We start from the raw sequence: 13073 nt of genomic DNA, 5'->3' as shown, positions 1-13073 counted from the left end.
AGGTCATGGTTGTGAGGTCTTGTACACGCATTGCCTGGGGTTTTCTTTCACTCCTAAGAAAAGCCAGGGCGCTCCCTTGTTCTCTGTCTCTCTTTAGAATCATACAGTTGGAAGATACCCCAAGGGCCATCCAATCCACCCCCCTGCAATGCAGGAACACACAATCAAAGTACTTCCGACATATGCTCATCCAGCCTCTGTTTAAAAACCTCCAAAGAAGGAGACTCCACCACTCTCCGAGGCAGTGAATTCCACTGTCGAACAGCCCTGATGGTCAGGAAGTTCTTCCTGATGTTTAGGTGGAATCTCTTTTCCTTCCCCTTGAATCCATGACTCCGGGTCCTAGTCTCTGAGGCAACAGAAAACAAGCTGGCTCCCTCTTCGACATGACATCCCTTCAAATATTTAAACATGGCTATCATGTCACCCCTTAACCTACGCTTCTCCAAACGAAACATCCCAGCTCCGTAAGCCTCTCTTCGTAGGGCATGGACTCCAGACCCTTTAGCATTTTGGTTGCCCTCCTCTGGACCCGTTCCAGCTTGTCAATATCCTTCTTGAACTGCAGGGCCCAGAACTATACACAATATTCCAGGTGAGGTCTAACCAGTGCAGAATAGAGAGGTACAGTTCCAACCCTCGATCTTGACACTATACTCCTATCGATACAACCCAGAATCGCATTGGCTTTCTTGGCTGCCGCACATCTACACTGCGAAGAAGAAGAAGAAGAAGAAGAAGAAGAGGAGAAGAAGAAGAAGAAGAGGAGGAGGAGGAGGAGGAGGAGGAGGAGGAGGAGGGAGAAGGAGGAAGAAGGAGGAAGAAGAGGGAGAGGAAGAGGGAGAGGGAGAAGGAGGAGGAGGAGGAGGAGGAGGAGGAGGAGGAGGAGGAGGAGTTTGAATTTATATAGCAGGAGACTCAAAGGGGCTGACAATCTCCTTGCCCTTCCCCCCTCACAACAAACACCCTGTGAGGTGGGTGGGGCTGAGAGAGCTCCGAGAAGCTGTGACTAGCCCAAGGTCACCCAGCTGGCGTGTGTGGGAGTGCCCGAGCTAATCTGAATTCCCCAAGAGAAGAGCACCATCCACACACCGGCCTCCAGAGGCCGGAAACCGAAGAGCTGGGGGGGAATCAAAACCCGATTCCTCCAAAGATTAGATACACCAGAACTCTTAACCATCCCTCATGCCACTGAACATCTGGAACACCGTAGGTTGGCCACCCCTACACCCTAGAGAAAATAGCTTAGCTTTGGAAGGAGGGACTCTATGCCATTATACCCCACCTCCATCGGACCTCCCCTCATCACACACACACACACACACCTCCTATCTTCCTCGGTCTCTTTCACCGGTTAAATCGTCCAGGAATTTCCCAAACTGGAGTTGGCATCCTTAGCTGTTTCTCTCCATTTCCTTTCCAGCGTGACATCTGGCAAATCCCAGTCAAAGACAAGCACAGTCTCCGCAGGCTTTTATTTACATTTTATTTTATTTTCAAGTAGAGCTAGTTTATCACGTACGCTGCCAATTTCTGCGGCATTTTTTTGGAGAACAATGGGCACGCCTCAACGAAGGACCGAGAAGGGACTGGGCTGTGCGGCAAATGGGGGTGCCGTTGGAGGCCTTTGCTCTGGGGTCCGGCTACCCCCAATGGTGGATGGGAACCCCCCCGCTCATATAAATGACTTTACTGGAATACGATGGTCGTCTGCGGCGTGTGGTACGTGGCCGGGTTGTTTGTCGAGTCGTCGGTTGTGTCTTGCGTGGTGTGGTTGTGGTTGTGGTTGTGGTTGTGGTTGTGGTCGGAGGCGTGGTTGTGACTTGCGTTTGGGAGGTCGTCTGTGTTTGAGCTGTGGTTGTCGTCAGTGGTGGAGGCTGAGTGGTCAAACTCGGCTGTAGCCAGCGTGGCTGGGGCAGGGGTGTGGTCTGCGGAGGGGGCGTGGCCTCTTCCTTGATGTAACGCTGGATCCAGTCATAGAAGTGCCAGGTGGAGGTGTAGACCCCAGGTCTCATGGGCCTGGCACAGCCAGCCCCCCAGCTGGTGATGCCAACCACCCAGAAGCGCTCCGACCGCTCTTCCCGGCACATGAGAGGGCCACCACTGTCTCCCTGCAGCAGGAAGGAGAGAAGGGGCCGGGAGGGGGAGGGAGGCAGGAGGAAGGGAAGAAGCAACAGGGCCCCACCCAGTGGTGGGATCCAAAAATTTTAGTAACAGGTTCCCATGGTGGTGGGATTCAAACTGTGGCGTAGCACCAATGGGGCTGGGCGGGGCACGACGGGGGCGTGGCTGGGCATTCCAGGTGCGGGGCATTCCGGGGGCGGGGCATTCCTGGGCGGGGCTGTGGCAAGGACGCAGCCGCTGCGTCGGTCCTTGGGCGGGAAACGAATGCACGCAGGTGCAGGCTGCCACGCACGCCGGTGCACCTCCTGCTAGACTGCTTCAAGCACGTCTCTTGGGGCCCTGCTCCTTCCCAGAGTCTAGGATTCCCAGGCTCTTTGCACCAGGTGCGGTAAGAACTCCAACATGCCTGGGGGGGAGGGGGGAGGGTGCAACTTACCCACCTGGCAAGAGTCTGTCCCCCCTTCTTCGTATCCGGCACACAGGTTGTTCGCTCTGATGTTGCCGTTGTACCAGAGGCTGTCGTTGCACTCTGACAAGGGGATGAGGTTCACCATCGCTTCCTGCAAGATCTCAGATGGACTCCTATCTGGAGAGAGAAGGAAGTTACACGGCTTCAGTGCACTTCCCCCTCTGGGGCTGCCAACTTCCAGGTGGGGCCTGGAGACCTTCCTGCATTACAGCCGATCTCCAGCAGAGGCAGGGGGAGGAATGGTGCCTGGGGCAACACCTGCTAACCCTAACCTTCCCCCCAACCAACTGCGCCCTTGCCCCGTTTGGGATCAGGGTGCAGTTAAACACCGACCAGCCAGGTTGGCCTCGTCCAGAGGTGGGATCCAGCAGGTTCTCACCGGTTCCCAAGAGTGGGTTACTAATTATTGGTGTGTGCCGAGAGGGGGTTACTAAGTGGGTCTGCTTTTCTGTTAGAAATCCCATTAGGTCCAAAAAGTCCTGTTGTTTCCTATGTGACTGGTTAGCGAAGGTAGAAAACGGGATAATTCTCCCTGCTGTTGGGCTGTTTTAAAAACATGTTTTAGAAATAGGGTAAAGTTCCTTGTTTAAGGGAAGTCTCCTTCTTTTGATTTCTAGAAACAAAAATAAGTATTTGAAAGTATTAAGTATTTGACAGGCAGTCAATTAGAGGAGAAGTAGTTGTTTCTGTTGGCAGCAGACCCGATAAGGACTTTGCTATAAATGAAGTTTTAAGAGATTCATGGACAGAAAGGTACCAGCTGGAAATTAGGAACTTTTTTTTTTTTTTACAGTAAGGAGTTTTTTACAGTAACACAGAGAGAAATTATTAATGCCCCGCCCCCAGAATGCCCGGTCACGCCCCCGTCGTGCCCCGCCCAGCCCCATTGGCGCTACACCACTGTTTGAATCCCACCACCATGGGAACCTATTAATGCCCCGCCCCCTGGAATGCCCGGTCACGCCCCCATCGTGCCCCGCCCAGCCCCATTGGCACTACGCCACTGTTTGAATCCCACCACCATGGGAACCTGTTTCTAAAATTATTGGATCCCACCACTGGCCTCGTCCCCAAATGCCACATGGGATTTGAGTGTGGAGCCAGCACCATGTAGAGTCCAGAATGACCTGTTTGTTGCTGGCCTCAGCTGACCCCGAGCCTCACGGAGGCCCCCTTCCGCACAGGCAGAATAATGCACTTTCAATCCACTTTCAATGCACTTTGCATCTGGGTTTTACTGTGCAGAATAGCAAAATCCACTTATAAACAATTGTGAAAGTGGACTGAAAGTGCCTTATTCTGCATGTGCAAAAGTGCCCTAAATCCCTCGACCTGCCCCACTGGGGCACTCACCTTTCTCCTGGGTGAAGCCCCAGCCACTGATGTAGCAATGGATCAAGGCTGAGATGTCCACGGTGCTGTCCGGCAGGCAGGCCGGCTGGATGTAGTCGTTGCACTGAACCGGCTCGTCCAGCTCCACCAAGGCGATGTCGTTGAGTTCCTTTTCCGGCTCGTAGTCCTCGTGCTCCACCAGCCTCTTGGGGAAGCGCACCTGGGCGTCAGGGCCGGGGTGGGAGAGCTCCGTGACTCCAAAGGCCAGCTCCCAATTCACGAGAGACCTACAGCCAAGAAGGAAGAGCAAGGCAGCTGTGTTCGGACCAGGGGGCTGCCCGGAGGACTCCAGGGCACTCCACTGGGGACGGTGGCACACAGAAATGAAGGAAGGTGCGGGAAGCACAGCCTTGAGAGAAAGCACCCCCGCAGCAATGGCGTAGTAGTTAAGAGCAGGGGCACTAGATTAGCCTGTACACTCCAACACATGCCAGCTGAGTGATCTTGGGCTAGTCACGGTTCTTTGAAGCTCTCTCAGCACCACCTACCTCACAAGGTATCTCTTGTCGGGAGAGGAAGGTAAAGGAGATTGTAAGCCTCCTTACAGGAGAGAAAGGGGGGTATAAATCCAAACTACTACTCCTCCTCTTCTCCTTCTCCTTCTCCTTCTCCTCCTCCTCCTCCTTTTCCTCCTCCTCCTCCTCCTCCTCCTCCTCGTACAGGGGTCCCAAACACAACGTCCAATGGGCACCAAGGTGCTGCTGACGCGTTTCCCGGTGCCTGCACAGTTTTTTAGAAACTGGGCAGCAGCAGGTGGGGCTTTTGCCCAGAAGGGTCATGGTGGCTGAGAGGATTTCTGAGTTTGGATTCATACCCCACTTTTCTCTACCTTTTAAGGAGTCTCAAAACAGCTTAAAGACTCCTTCCCTTCCTCTCCCCACAACAGGCACCTTGTGAGGTTGGTAGGGCTGAGGAGGAGGAGGAGGAGGAGGAGGAGGAGGAGGAGGAGGAGGAGGAGGAGGAGGAGGAGGAGGAGGAGGAGAAGAAGAAGAAGAAGAAGAAGAAGAAGAAGAAGAAGAAGAAGAAGAAGAAGAAGAGGAGGAGGAGGAGGAGGAGGAGGAGGAGGAGGAGGAGGAGGAGGAGGAGGAGTTTGGATTTATATCCCCCCCTTTCTCTCCTAAAGGAGACTCAAAGGGGCTGACAATCTCCTTGCCCTTCCCCCCTCACAACAAACACCCTGTGAGGTGGGTGGGGCTGAGAGAGCTCCGAGAAGCTGTGACTAGCCCAAGGTCACCCAGCTGGCGTGTGGCTAATCTGAATTCCCCAGAGAAGCCTCCACAGCTCAGGCGGCAGAGCTAGGAATCAAACCCGGTTCCTCCAGATTAGATACAAGAGCTCTTAACCTCCTGCGCCACTGCTGCTCCAGAGAGCTCTGAGAGAACTGTGACTGGCCCAAGGTCACCCAACAGACTTCACGTGATCACCAGATCAGAGTTCACTAGATTAGAGTCCGCCACTCGTATGGAGGAGTGGGGAAACAAATCCAGTTCACTGGGTTAGAGTCTGCCGCTCATGTGGAGGAGTGGAGAATCGAACCTGGTTTTCCAGACTAGAGTCCACCTGCTGCTAACCACTACCCCACGCTGGCTGCTTTTAGCAGCAGCTGCCACCACAGCAGGATCATCACAGCATGACTGAAGGTAAGAAGTCTGTAGCCTGGGAGTAACAATGAAGATAGCAAGATCAATAGGTGAATGGATCTGAATAGAAGTATCCTGGTCTTTGTTTCCTTTGATTGATATTGTCTATAGTTGTTACTCCCAGGCTACAGACTTCTTTGTGACTCACATACCAGGCTACTCTATTCAGAGCGCCTCACCTTTTGACCTCACAGTATGTATACTCCACAGTATGTATACTCCACTTGCTTTCCATTCCTACTATCAGATCCTCTGAAGATGCCAGCCACAGATGCAGGCAAAACGTCAGGAGAGTATGCTGCTAGAACACGGCCAGACAGCCCGGAAACCACACAGCACCCCAGTGTTTCTGAGGACTGCTGTGCTAAAACTCACAACCTTCATGACTTTGGCTGAGCTAATACGATAATTCCTCTACACCCCTCTTACCTCTTTTGTCTAAAGCAGTGGGCTGCGGTGAGGATCCATTTTCTACTGATGAGGGACGCGCCACACGTGTGCCGGTAGCCTGACCCCATCGGCCTCCGGATGCTGACTAGCCAGGGCCAGGTGCCCGGCAATGTGTCCGTGCCCCCCTCCGCGTGCGACGAACGGCTGTGGCTGGGGGCCAAGGGGCGCTGTCCGCAGACGACGCTGCAAACAAGGAGAGAAGCCAGCCGTGCCCTCAGCTCGAGATGGGAGCTTGTGCCCCCCACCCCCAGGAATTAACGGGCCCCGTTTTCTCAGCCGAGGCCTAGATATGACTTGCCGCCTTTTGTGGAATGCGTACAGTTGCAAGATTTGTTGGTATCTAAATATGGCCCTGCAGCATTTAGGGAAAGAAAATAGGGCTAACCTAGCAACATGCCACCAACCCCCCTGCCCAAAAAAGGGGGGGGAGAGGCCAAGTGACAGGTTTCTACTGACCAGAATTCCTTGGTGTAGACCTTCCCCACAGCCACTAAGTTGTCTTGTTGAGCAACTTTTAAAATATAGAACAGTGATGGTGAACCTTTTCAAGACCGAGTGCCCAAATTGCAACACCAAACCCGCTTATTTATCCCAAAGTGCCAACACGGCAATTTAACGTGAATACTGAGGTTTTAGTTTAGAAAAAACGGTTGGCTCTGAGGCGTGCGTTACTCGGGAGTAAGCTTAGTGGTAGTTGGTTTGAAGCTTGGTGGTAGTTTGAAGCAACCGAGCAACTCTTCCAACGGGTGATTCACGACCCTAGGAGGGTTTACTCAGAAGCAAGCCCCATTGCCAGCAACTGAGCTTACTCCCAGGCAAAGGATCGCGCTTTAGTTCTTCTCATGAAAATCAGTGGGGTTTAACAGCGCTTAACAGGGTTATCTTCACTGCTTCCCCAAAACTAGGTCTTAGGTTTAACGCTAATAATCGAGCCCAGTGGCCCAGGCCAGCCTAGATTGGGGGGCGGGGCACTCTGTTTGTGCGTGCCCACAGAGAGGGCTCTGAGTGCCACCTCTGGCACCCATGCCATAGGTTTGCCACCACTGATATAGAATTAGCTGAGCAAGCTTGGGAGTCCCAGATCAGAATTTAACCCACGAGGGAACAAACAGGGTTAACTTTTGTAGGGTTAACTTTTACATGCCTGAACTTCTTACTCTGCCTTTCATAATAATATTAACTATTTCTTTTTTTCAGTACAAAATAAAAGTCTGAACAGGTTTTTGGCCTGGTTTTCCGGTTAGATTTCAGAGAACCAAACTCATACCTTACTTGCTTATATTGTCATATTGAGAAGTCAATAAACAGCCTGTAATAGAGAATCACGAAGAACTCTGTGGCTGGGCCCTCTGAAAAGGCAGAGTTGTTGCAAAATTATTCAGTCCAGATTCTCTAATTACAGAAGAAGACCGTCCCCTCTACTCTCGAGCTGTCAAGTGCATGATGGAAAAGCTCCACTTTAAAAAAAACCCTCTAAAATGTATTGTCAAAGGCTTTCACAGCCGGAATCACTAAGGTGTTGTGGGTTTTCTGGGTTGTACGGCTGTGTGGAAAAAAGGCAAACTCTATGCTGGGGATAATTAGGAAAGGAATTGAGAATAAAACTGCAAAGATTGTCATGCCCTTATATAAAGCAGTGGTGCGACCGCACTTGGAGTCCTGTGTCCAGTTCTGGTCGCCACATCTCAAAAAGGATATTGAAGAGGTAGAAAAAGTGCAGAGAAGGGCAACGAGGATGATTGAGGGACTGGAGCACCTTCCCTATGAGGAGAGGCTGCAGCATTTGGGACTCTTTAGTCTGGAGAGGAGACGTCTGAGGGGGAATATGATTGAAGTCTATAAAATTATGCATGGGGTAGAAAATGTGGACAGAGAGAAATTTTTCTCTCTTTCTCACAATACTAGAACCAGGGGGCATCCATTGAAAATGCTGGGGGGAAGAATTAGGACTAATCAAAGGACTAATCAAAGGAAACAAAGGAAACTAATCAAAGGAAACAAAGGAAACAATCACGCAACGTGTGATTGGTGTTTGGAATATGCTGCCACAGGAGGTGGTGATGGCCACTAACCTGGATAGCTTTAAAAGGGGCTTGGACAGATTTATGGAGGAGAAGTCGATCTATGGCTCCCAATCTTGATCCTCCTTGATGTGAGATTGCAAAGGCCTTAGCAGACCAGGTGCTTGGGAGCAGCAGCCGCAGAAGGCCATTGCTTTCACATCCTGCATGTGAGCTCCCAAAGGCACCTGGTGGGCCGCTGCGAGTAGCAGAGAGCTGGACTAGATGGACTCTGGTCTGATCCAGCTGGCTTGTTCTTATGTTCTTATGTTCTTAAAACCCACAACCCCCTAGCCTCTAAAATCGTTGAAGGAAGCTCACCCTACAGCAGAGGAGCAGCTGCCAAAAGAGTCCAAGGTTGAAAAGAAAGGGGCCAGTGCTAAGCTACCAGACCACGGCAGCCCGAAGTCTGGATTGTGCTGGCTTCACTAGGCTTCTCTTGAAAACCCTGGGCTCATCTTGGGCAGCTGGTGATCCTCACCATGTCTACAGTGTGGCGGCACCAAGCTAAGTGTCAGGATCTGCCCCGGCTCTTCCTCGTGGGCTCTAATTTTTCTTGCCAGCAACAGCCCCCTTGCAGGGAGCTGGCGGCTGAGAGGGGGAGGAATGGACCCCCTCCTCCCAGGGACCGCAACTCACTTGCACTTGTCCTCAATGGCATGGCTCAGGCGGATCGTGGCCAGGGTCAGAAAATGGAGGAGCAGCCTCCTCATTCTCTGTGGGCCAGCAAAGCCCACTTTCCGTGCCCAGCCCAGCCCTTCTTTCTCTCGCTACACTTGACATCACAAACTGGGCCCTGTCCAATCAGCAGGCAGGCAGTATGACATCACACGGAAGAATCTGCAGCTTCCCATGGACGTTGCAAGCCCTGCTCTCGGCATCACTGCAGAGCGGTCCGTCCATCCCACTTTTGCCAAGGAACTCCACCTTCTGTCCCCCACCTGCCCTCATCATGCCACCCCAGGGACCCAGAGAGAGGCCCCCGTTTGGGGAATGGAGGGGGATAGCCTGGAGTTCCCCCACTAAAGGGCAGAATAAGTTTCAGAGCAGCGGGCGGATGTGCCCATGGCTGTCCCAGGTCCTTGGCTGGCATTTCTAAATACCACACCCAGCTGGCACTACTCAACAACACAGGGAACTCTACCGGTTTCGAGAGGACAATGCTGTTGTTTAAAATGTCCCTTCGTTGGGCATCCCTTCAGGGGGAAGGGCTGACCCCAGTCCCTGCCCCCACACTGCTCATTTTTTGCTTGCAGAAATATTTCCCCTAGGGCAGTGGTGGCGAACCTTTGGCACTCCAGATGTTATGGACTACAATTCCCATCAGCCCCTGCCAGCATGGCCAATTGTAGTCCATAACATCTGGTGTGACAAAGGTTCGCCACCACTGCCCTAGGGCATCATTTACAAATGTTCCCCTCACCGCTTACTAAAATGGCAGTGTAGTCTAGCGGCTAGAGTGCTGCCATGTGCTTCTTCTGGGGGGAGGGTTCTCTGGAGCTAATTCAGGAACAGAACGTGCAATAAAACATAACTGGAACATCTCTTTAACTCAGCTTTTCTGCTGTACAGAACAAAGCAACAAAACTGACTTCGCAAACACATAAGTATATAAGTGAACAGGAAATAAGACTCATAGACTCTGCGTTCGACGAAGGAATGACTTCTTGCTAGCAAAACTTTGTGAGGAATGGTGTGTGGGGGGGGGCGACCCTATGACCTTCTTTCTACTTTGATATGCAAACTAACTCTGTCACACTAATTTGCACACCAAGGTTCAGGCTGGTATCATAGATAAGCCTTTGGGTTGGGTGCCATCTGTGCATGTATTTTTATCGGTAATTTTTGGAATTGCTGCTATAATGTATCTTAAATGAATTTTAATGTTTTATCGCTATATTGTATTTATGAGATTTTATATTGTATTTGTTTTATGTCTCATTGTACACCGCCCAGAGCCCTTCGGGGGTTGGGCGGTCTTTCAAGCCTAATAAATAAGTGAGTGAGTGAGTGAGTGAGTGAGTGAGTGAGTGAGTGAGTGAGTGAGTGAGTGAGTGAGTGAGTGAGTGAGTGAGTGAGTGAGTGAGTGAGTGAGTGAGTGAGTGAGTGAGTGAGTGAGTGAGTGAGTGATGATGATGATGATGATGATGATGATGATGATGATGATGATGATGATGATGATGATGATGATGATGATGATGATGATAATAATAATAATAATAATAATAATAATAATAATATTAGCTTATTGGGGAGCTTCGGAGTGTATGGCCGTGTTCTAGTATTCTCTCCTGATAGACTGTGGCTGGCATCTTCAGATCCTCTGAAGATGCCAGCCACAGATGCAGGCGAAACGTCAGGGAGAGAATGCTGCTAGAACACGGCCATACAGCCCGGAAACCACACAGCACCCAAGTGATTCCGGCCGTGAAAGCCTTCGACAATACAATAATAATAATAATAATAATAATAATAATAATAATAATAATAATAATAATAATAATAATAATAATAATAATAATAATAATAATAATAATAATGCAATGAAACACTGGAAAACTGAGTTGTTCGTGGGCAACCAAAGCTATGGAACTGTCAACATCAAGAGAGGAATTTTCCAGGGTGACTCACTGTCACCATTGTTGTTCATCATTGCAATGATCCCACTGTCAACAATTCTACAAAAAACAAACCTGGGCTATCAAACTGCAAGAAATTCACCAAAAAATGTCCCCCTTGCTGTACAGGGCTGCTCTAAAGCTTTATGGAAGAACAGAAACGGAAATTCAGTCACTGACCAACACAGTCAGAATCTTCAGCAGCAATGACATTGCATGGAGTTCGCTTGGAAAAATGTGCCACAGTGGCATTGAAGAAAGGGAAAATTACTGACAGTAAGGGCATAGAGATGCCTAATGGAAAACCATAAAGTGCAATCAACCTGAATCCTATAAATACCTGGGAATGCTACAGCTGGACAAACATCAAGCATGGACATGTGAAAATGTGGTCAGCAGAGAATATGTCCAAAGGGTCAGAAAAATTTTGAAGAGCAAATTAAATTAAGGAATACGATCAAGGCTATCAACACCTGCCATACCTCATCAGATACACTACTGGAATTGTGAACTGATCGCTAGCAGAGCTGGATGATCTGGACAGAAAACAAAAAAACTGATGACAATCCACTACTCATTACACCCACGTAGTGATGTTGACAGACTTTACCTACCCAGAAAATCAGGAGGTAGAGGGCTTCTGCAAGTGAAACAAACGGTGGAAGAAGAGAAACATGCACTGGCAGATTATGTGAAAAACAGTGAAGAACCAACATTGATGGAAGTCAACAGCAGAAAACTGCTCAAAGTGCAAAAGACAAAGAGTGAATACCGTAAAAATGCACTGCAAAGCAGAAGAGAAAACTGGCAAAAGAAGGCTCTCCATGGACAGTTCCTAGAAAAAATTGAGGACAAAATTGACAAGGAAAAAACCTGGTTGTGGCTCACAAATGGAACTTTGAAAAAGGAGACTGAGAGCTTGATTCTTGCAGCCCAAGAACAAGCAATTCGAACAAAATCACCATATGTCAGCTGCAAAAGGCCACCCTACTCGGCTCTGCACGCATTATTCGTCGATAAATCACACAGTCCTAGATGCTTGGGAAGTGTCCGACGTGTGATGTAATACAAAATCCAGCATATTGATCTTGCTTGCTGTGTGTAACTGTTTTGTATCAATAATAATAATAATAATAATAATAATAATAATAATAATAATAATAATAATAATAATAATAATAATAATAATAAATAGAATCACAGACTAGAATAATAGAGTTGGAAGAGACCACAAGAGCCATCAAGTCCAACCCCCTGCAACGTGCCTACGCAAAGCAGTTATTTTCTCCAAGGGCCATCTGGAGATAGGGGGAGATTGCCAGGTGCCAAATGGCTGGAGCGAGGGGGGGCTGCACCTGGGGCACACATGCGCCCTGCACCCCTGCCATGCCCTCACCCCAGAACACCCCCAGAACACCCCACCACACCCCTGCACCAGAGCTCACCCTGTGCATTGCGTACCCCAACGCTTCCTTGATGCTACACCACTGGGCAACCCTACACAGGAACTTTAGATGTCGGCAGCAACACAAGAGGTCCTGGGTGTTCAGCTCAAGGATTCTGTGGTTCAAAACATCTGGTGAAATTCAGAAACCACCAGTGGTGGAATGTCATTCTCTTTGAGTACTCTGCTGCAAACATGCCGCCCGTCAACGTCAAAGGAAGTCTGTGGCGTGACTGTTGTGGGTTTTCTGGGCTGTGTGGTCGTGGTCTGGTGGTTTCCGCTCCTCAGGTTTCACCTGCCTCTGTTGGGGACATCTTCAAAGATATGTCACAGTATTATCCAAAGTGGTAGGGTCTGTCCCCTTTTGGATGGGAAATTAGTAGGGCCACCCTTGCGTTGCAAGAAGGGGTAACCAGGTCTTTGCCACCTGAGTTTACACATGTCTTTCTCCATCAGAAAACCATAGAAGTCCAGAAAGTAAAGTTCAATCATTCTTATTGAGGGAATAAAATAATAAACTTAAGCACGCACAAATGATAAAAGTAGTAGAAGAGGAGGAGTTTGGATTTATATCCCCCCTTTCTCTCCTGTAAGGAGACTCCAGGTGGCTTACACACTCCTTTCCGTTCCTCTCCCCACAACACACCTTGTGAGGCAGGTGGGGCTGAGAGCGTTCCGAAGAACTGTGACTAGGCCAGGGTCACTCAGCAGGAATGTAGGAGTGCAGAAACACCTCTGGTTCACCAGATAAGCCTCCGCCACTCAGGTGGAAAAGAGGGGAATCAAACCTGGTTCTACAGAGAATTTTAAGCTGGGTGTTCGACTGATGCCCCCTGCTGGAATGGGGCCGTGCCACTCTGCCCACCTTTGGGGGAG

The sequence above is a fragment of the Sphaerodactylus townsendi genome, linkage group LG06 (assembly GCF_021028975.2).
Source record: "Sphaerodactylus townsendi isolate TG3544 linkage group LG06, MPM_Stown_v2.3, whole genome shotgun sequence".
NCBI classification, from domain to species: Eukaryota; Metazoa; Chordata; class Lepidosauria; order Squamata; family Sphaerodactylidae; genus Sphaerodactylus; species Sphaerodactylus townsendi.
Note: the sequence above shows the minus strand (reverse complement) of the source record.